This window comes from Pinus tabuliformis, chromosome 4_2 (assembly GCF_031772625.1).
Source record: "Pinus tabuliformis cultivar Carrire ecotype Pingquan chromosome 4_2, CPIR1, whole genome shotgun sequence".
Classification (NCBI taxonomy): domain Eukaryota; kingdom Viridiplantae; phylum Streptophyta; class Pinopsida; order Pinales; family Pinaceae; genus Pinus; species Pinus tabuliformis.
The window spans coordinates 350400522-350407930 of NC_142304.1; positions in this window are offsets into that span (position 1 = coordinate 350400522).

Consider the following 7409-nt stretch of genomic DNA (forward strand, 5'->3'; position numbering starts at 1 on the left):
ACAAATTGTAATGTAATGCAACATAAGGACGTATGATGAAAGGAAAAAAGAAAATTTCAATTGAAAATATTGGAATATAAGAAAAAACAGTTCACCATATAAATTTAAACACCATTCATATACAAATTTTAACATAACAATACCAATGGAAAACAATCCATTGTATTGACATTTAAAATGAACAAGAGAATTTAAATTAAGAAATATTTTTGTCTTTACATCATAGAATTCTACTATGAAAATGAACTTCAAATACTTCATCACAAGGAAAATATTAAGCATCCTTTTCCAAAACACAACCAAATCGATGAAAAAAGTAGCACCAATTCAAATCAATAACATAATGATCACGACCCTTCTACCTTTCCAACCAATCCCTTCTTGTTTTTCTTCCAGATTCTCTTTGGTGCACATGCAACAAGTATTTCACATCTGACTTCATTTCATGTAAAATCTAGACGTGTTCATCAACAAAATCATGATGAAACCCAAGTTTTTTATCAAGCCTTTTCCGAATACAGTGTAAGAAAAATTATTGCTACAACAATAGCACAAATCATTGAGTCGTGATACACAACATCATTATTTTCCATATATTTATATCAATGAGAAAATAAAAAAGAATTAGTACATACATATGTAAATGTGGTTACTAAAACACGAAATAAATATTTTCTAAAAACAAGAGACAAATTTAATATGATTGAAGAAAACAACACCAGAAAGAAAAATTAGCTACAATTCGACTGATTAAAAAGTAGTGACATCATAATAAATTATTTAGTCAAGTAATTTTTCTAATTAATTAATCAATTAACATTAATTATTAACAAATCTATTTAAATTATTGAGAAGTAGAATGAATAAATTATTGATATGTATATCCTTGATGGGGGTGTCCAATCATCACAACAGGAGGTTGCGTGTTGGAGTGTGGAGCCAGATGGTCCTCCACGTGTAGCACGACATCATAAAGGTCATTGGGACCTGAGCTCCTCCTGCAAGCGTTACTTAATGTGCAACAAAGGTAGGAGGGTGGCCATTGGAAACTGTTGGGTGATGAGGAGGGACTGTTGGGTGCGGGAGAGCAGTAAGGTATTGGCGTCCTCGCTCAGGCGAAGGCTTGGGGTGACGGTGCAGGACGAGTTCGATGCAGGAGATTATGCAAGGGACTGGAACTTGTAAGCACTTTGGCTATGGGATCCGAGAGAGAACTGGAATACTTGTCACGATGAGAATTTTAGTCCTGGGATTAGAGAGTGTGGATGGTGGGCTTTTGCTTCCCCTACCTCACTCTGGGTCTACTTCAGGAATGGGATTGCTCCTTTGGAGAGGAAGTATGACGGATAATTTGTGTCGTGGCTCTTCCCCTAGAGGCACTTGTCCACTTTAGAGACTGGTAGCACGGCCCCCAGCTCGTCGACAGATAGTGGGGAGGGATACGGTAATTGCACCAGGTATACAGTGAACCCTAACATTGGGGAGGTAAGCAGTGTATTTTTTGTTTGGTCCATATTAGGATTATGTGGTGGTGCACAGGTGTTGTTGGGAAAAGTATCCAATTCGGAATGCCCCTATCCCACTCTAAGGTGTGATAGTGCCTTAGCAACAAACGAGGTAAACTAATTGAGTATTCTTCTTTATGAAATGTAAATGAGGAAGAAGGATCTAACTAACCTGTGTCTTCCGCTAGTTTGTCGATCCAAATCACTCCTCTCTTCAGTAGCTCCCAGCTTCCTGCTCCTTCACCGGCCCAGCTTCACCGAATTCCTACAAGATCACAAGAGAGAGAAACTACACAAAGATACAGATATACATTCATAAAAAGCTCAAGATCAGATTAAGCTAAACATGTAAGCATAACAAAACATCATTGGTATACAACATGTAGGATAAACTCAAATAGTTTATTGATAGAATAAGAAAGTCCAAGAGGAGATACAACCAAGTGAGTTCCGATCCAGCATCTACCTCCCAGCAAAGGAATCCCTTCCTCTCCTCCAACAAAGCATAAATCACCCAATGTACTAATCTCAATCTCAAACCAACAGCAATTCTCTGCAAAGTACAAAATTCCAGCCCCCTGAACCTCTGGGTGAGAGATCCATATATAGATGTAAGCAGAGAGGATGAGTCAACTTATGTTTTGACTTGTGGCTTCTCTCTGTCAGTTCTTGCTTCCACTTGGAGGTTGAGAGCCTCTTACTCATCACTAGTCGAATTCATTGAGGCAAGTGTCATTGGAGAAGATTCTGGAAGCTTCCAGGGTCTTTCCACCTCGTTGAATGAGCTTGCCATTTGTCATTTCCCTCTCAGCGCACCCTGGTAGTGCTTCCACCTGCGTTGCAGTGCACCTAGCCAGTGTAGACTCTGCATTTCAACGCAGGCAGCTAGTGGAGCCTCTGAATTGATCCTGAATTGACTATTTCTGAGTGATTTTTGGTGGAGAACTTCTGGGAGAAGCTGTCATTGGTTGACCTTGTTCCTTTAGGAGCTGTAACAACATCTTTAGGGACTTTGGATCCCTTGAATTATGGACATTTCATGCTTATAGTTGTAAGGCACAAAAATGTCTATAATAGTTGCCCCCTAAAGTATGAGGCCGTTTATCGGGTGAAATGCTTTATTAGGAGGATCCGAAGTTCATTCAATGCTGGGAGGAGACCTGTAATAAGATACAATACAATACATTATTTTTCATACTGTTTTCATGATCTAGCTGAGGCGGGCATTCCCATGCTCAGCTTTATAAATTCATTTTTATGTACATAGGACAGACAATTGTCTGATGATAGACTGATGATCTTGCTGAAATCATCATCCTTTGGTAGGATGATTGTCTGTGCTGCAATACTGTACATGTTAATGTCTTTATTTTTCCTGAATATATATCGCAGCCCGGATGGATGAAACTAGATCCGGGGTCTTCAAACTCGTTCGATCTTCACTCTAAGTACAATTCGATCCATGTGAGAAATGTTCTGAAGTCGAACATGGAAAGACATCGCTTGATTACCGGTCAATGATGTAAACCGTTAACAAGCGCGAGAGGAATCACCGATAATGATAATGACCCTCAAGGTACTGTAGTACAATTCACGTGGTGTGAATAAAGGACTTGGCGTCGAACACCACGCAAAATCTTTCGGTCGAAGGTCATTGATGTATACCTGTCACCGGAAGTGAGAAACTTGCCATTGAGGTATGCAAGCTTCAAAGTACTGAAGGGGGTGTCCCTATATCAACTTCTTGGATAATGAGCTGATGTCGACAAGAAGCGATCTGTCAAAGGAGGGCCTTAATGTATCCCACATCAGTGACACGGAACGGAGCAAATGATTTTGATGGAGGTGAAAACGATCTGATGATATATAGTTCAGGGTGGCGGTTATGAAAGAATGAAGGATAATGTATGGTAGTGGATGGGACACGGTTGACTTCTCTGGATGACTTCTCTTGAACATATCGGCGACACTTGTGTGATGGATTGGTAGCATTTACCCCAAAGGTGGATGGTATGGCGAGACCATGGCGATGTGACCGGTGAATGAAACAACTCAACCCGACTCAGGCATGGAGTGGAAGTGTCATGTTCAAGAGCGACTTGCTACCAATAAAGTTCTTTGAGTTTCTTCCCAATTTTTCCCCAGTCATTGCTGACCAGTACCTCTTTATTTTTTTCAAGCTTGAGGAGGATAACATATGCTTGTTCTATAATTTTCCCTTCGGGCAAACCCATCGCTATGTTTTAACGAGCCTAGCGATAGTGAAACTCGTTCTCATCTAAAGACAAGTTTGTCGCTATTTAATGTTTTTAACGAGTCTAACGACAAAGATAACTCGGTCCTTTTCATTTTTAGAGAGTCTGAAAAGGTACGTAAAGTCAACTCCGAAAGTCCTTTTTCGTCATCTAATCCCTTAAGTCTGAAAAAGTATAAAACAATACAGAAGGGATGAGTTTTCGATAGTTTTAACGAGCCGAACAAAACAAGCGCTCGATCTTTTTGTGCAATAATCCCTCAGGTCCAAAAAGATTAAAATCTAGAGGAGGGATAGCACTTCCGGTCGCTTTAACGAGCTGGAAGGCCAAAACTCGGCAATCTTTTCATATTTTACAAGTCAGATGAAAAGAGCTTAAAGGAGACTCGTCTTTTGAGGAACGAGTGATAAAACGGGTTAGCAACTGATTCCAGGTAAGGGTTGGAATTTTCCAATCACGGCAGTGTCACAAGGATGGCTAGTGAAATCACTCTTCGCAGTTGTTCCTCAAAATGGGTAAACAATCAAATGGAGGTGAATGATCGGCCAATGGAAAAGTGGAGGTGACGGTGCAAACACGACCAAGGCTTTAGTGGCTGATAATGTTATATTCACGGTGGTTATTTACCGGAGGATAGTTCATTTTTTAAAGAGCTTGAATGCGGGTTGAAACACTTGCTCGATCTTATGTTTATTTTTTAACGAGCATGAACTATGTGCTAAAACTACTCGATCTTATGTTTATTTTTTAACGAGCATGAACTATGTGCTAAAACTGCTCGATAATTCATGGTCTAGTTTTGATTTTTTACCATAAATAGCTTTGCCTTTTCAAAGATAGTACTGTACCCTCAATTGCTGCATCAAACTAGTTAGAAATGAATAACATTTGCTTGAAAATGAGATTAAAACATTAATATTTCACTTTGAACTACGTAAAAAGCTATTAAAAAGTGTTTTTACCTCTCATTTTACCATTTCATTTGAACTTGGTTTGTTGGAGCTTTGGAGGTGCCTCTTCCCCCTTGATTTTCATCAGCTGATTTCGGGAGATTCTGTGGACGATTCTCGGTGCCGTCTGGACCAGGTAGGAGCTAAACCTGAGCTCTTTCATTTCATGGTTTCCTTTCTGCATTCTGTGCTTGATTTCCTATTTTTCTGAGCCCTTGGGGTTTGATGGGGTCGCTCTGCCATCAGCGCACCTTGTGCACTCGAAACCTGCGTTGAATGTCAAGCAGCATGAAGGCAGTTTGACCTTCAACGCAGGTGGAACACTGTGTAGGTGCGCTGGGCGCAGAAAAGGATTTTGTTGCACAGTTTTTGATGAAAATTTTTGCCTGTTTCTCATCAAAACCAGGATCTAACTCATCTCATGTTTGTTTTTCAGAGATATTGGAGAAAAATGACCCTTACATGGCGAGAACGAGAACATGAAGAAGAGGACATGATTGCCCTACATGATCCGGTTACGGTGAACGCGCTGCGGAACTGTGGTCTGCTGAAGTTCTTCCGCATCTCTAGCATGAGACAGCAGATCAACCTACTGCAGTATTTGCTCGATGCTTGGGATCCTATCAACCAAGTTTTCCAGATTAGGGGCAAATCTATCCCCTTGACCGCAGTAGACATTTACTTCTTGACTGGCTTGTCGAGGCGGGGTGCCCCCATCTCTTTGTCAGGTTTGGCCCGAGGGAGTGACTCTGTGAGAGATTATGTCCGCCAGTATTGCAGGGAAGGATCTCAGCCGAGTAAAGACGGCAAGATCGTTATCCGTGAGGTTGCTGACAGGTCCCTTAGGTCTATCCTGTACACTATTGGTAGGATGGCTAGTAGTGCGTCTCTTCATGTGGCCAACAGATCTTATATGCAGCATGCCTTGGAGTGCCTCCAACCGAAAATATTCAACTGGTGTGATGCAGTACTTCTTCAGATGAAAAGTCAGTTGACCAAGGTAAAGGACGGGAGGCTGAAGAACTTTGGGTTCGGTTCTATTTTGACCGCCTTTGCTTTGGAGAAGATACCACTGATGCAGCCACAACACATTGCACTCGACTTGCCTTCTCCTACTGAACCATGCATGCAGAGATGGGTTGACCACATGTCTAGGCATGCTGGTCAATCTCAGATTTCTTTCCGATACCTTCTTCAGGTGGTTTGAGCGTCAGGAGATGGTCTATTCCGAGTATCCATATGTTGGCATGGACTTCCGGAGTGATCCGGATTTAGTACTGCCAGACGGCGAGCAGTGGGGCACTATTGGTAAAATCTTCGACCATATCACTGTTTACTGCTTTTATTTATAATGTCCTTGTGCTTTATTCTATCAAGACTTTAATCAAACTCATGTGTGCATGCAGATGTTGGTCCTGTTCGTCCAGTAGTTCGCCTGAGAGTGCCAGCCGCTGCCCCAGCAGGAGAGGCTGCCGGGAGGGTTATCCTTCGTGACCTTGATGTGGCCGAGACCCTTACAGCTGTGCAGGAGCAGGTTGAGAGCCTTACTCTCGGTATTCCAGATGTGAGGATCGACGAGTTACCTTTACAGTTGCAGCGGCATACTACTGGTGTGCCTAGACGATGGACTCGTCTCTTACGCATGATCGCACAGGTTGTGACGTGTTATCACGAGCATCACTAGACTAGGGTGCCCCCTAGCATTTTGAGTTTTTGGGTCATGTGACCGATTTTGTCTTGGTTACAGAACATTATATGTAAACCATAAACAGCTTATATATATATATTTTGATTTTCAGGGTTTTATTCTGGTTGAGTTATGTGATCCATATGTACAACATTGATGATGTGTTTCTTTTTATAAATGTCGCAAATGTCTATCTAACACATAGTTTGCTAATGAGTCAGTTAATGTGTTAAAGTTTCTGGAAATATGTTGGTATTGAATTAAATCAAATTGTCTTTCCAAAATTTTAACTCTTAGGAACATGCGATAAATGGCTGGATTTCGGACGGAATATATACCATTGAGTTGTAGTATTACGAGTTGTGAGTCTAGCCTGACGATTAGTCGGCGTATACCATGGGTGATGGCATCAGAGAGCAGTTCTATCAATGCACTATACTCAGCGATGTTATTCGTTGATTGCCCAATACATACACCTCTGAAACTTACTAACTCGCCGCTTGGATCAAAAATGGCCCAGGCTGCGGAGGACAGGTTCCGCGAACTACGACTCGCTCCGTCGGCATACCCAACACACGTCTCCAAAAGGTTTGACATCTGCAATAAATGTAAAAAGGTGGATTACTCGACCAAAACAAGCACTTCAGCGAAAACAAAATACAACAAAAGCATACTGGTTACTATTTAAGCATAGTAACGCTTGAGGTACAACCCATTACGGGGTTGTGCCAGTGGAATTCCGTCATAATCCATTAACTCATAGGCTCCTTTCGCTAACACTCGTTTAACAATATAGGGGCCCATCCATAAAGAATTAAATTTACCTGCTCCCAATTTATCGGATTCTTGGTCGTAAAGCAAGACCAAGTCACCTTCTGAGAAGACACGGGGTTTGACATTTTTGTCGAACTGCACCTTGACTCGTTTCTTATGGGCTTCGTTAGCCAAAGCGGCATCACGACGGGTTTCATCCAATTGGATTAATTCCAAGAAACGGGCCTCTTCTTCTGAA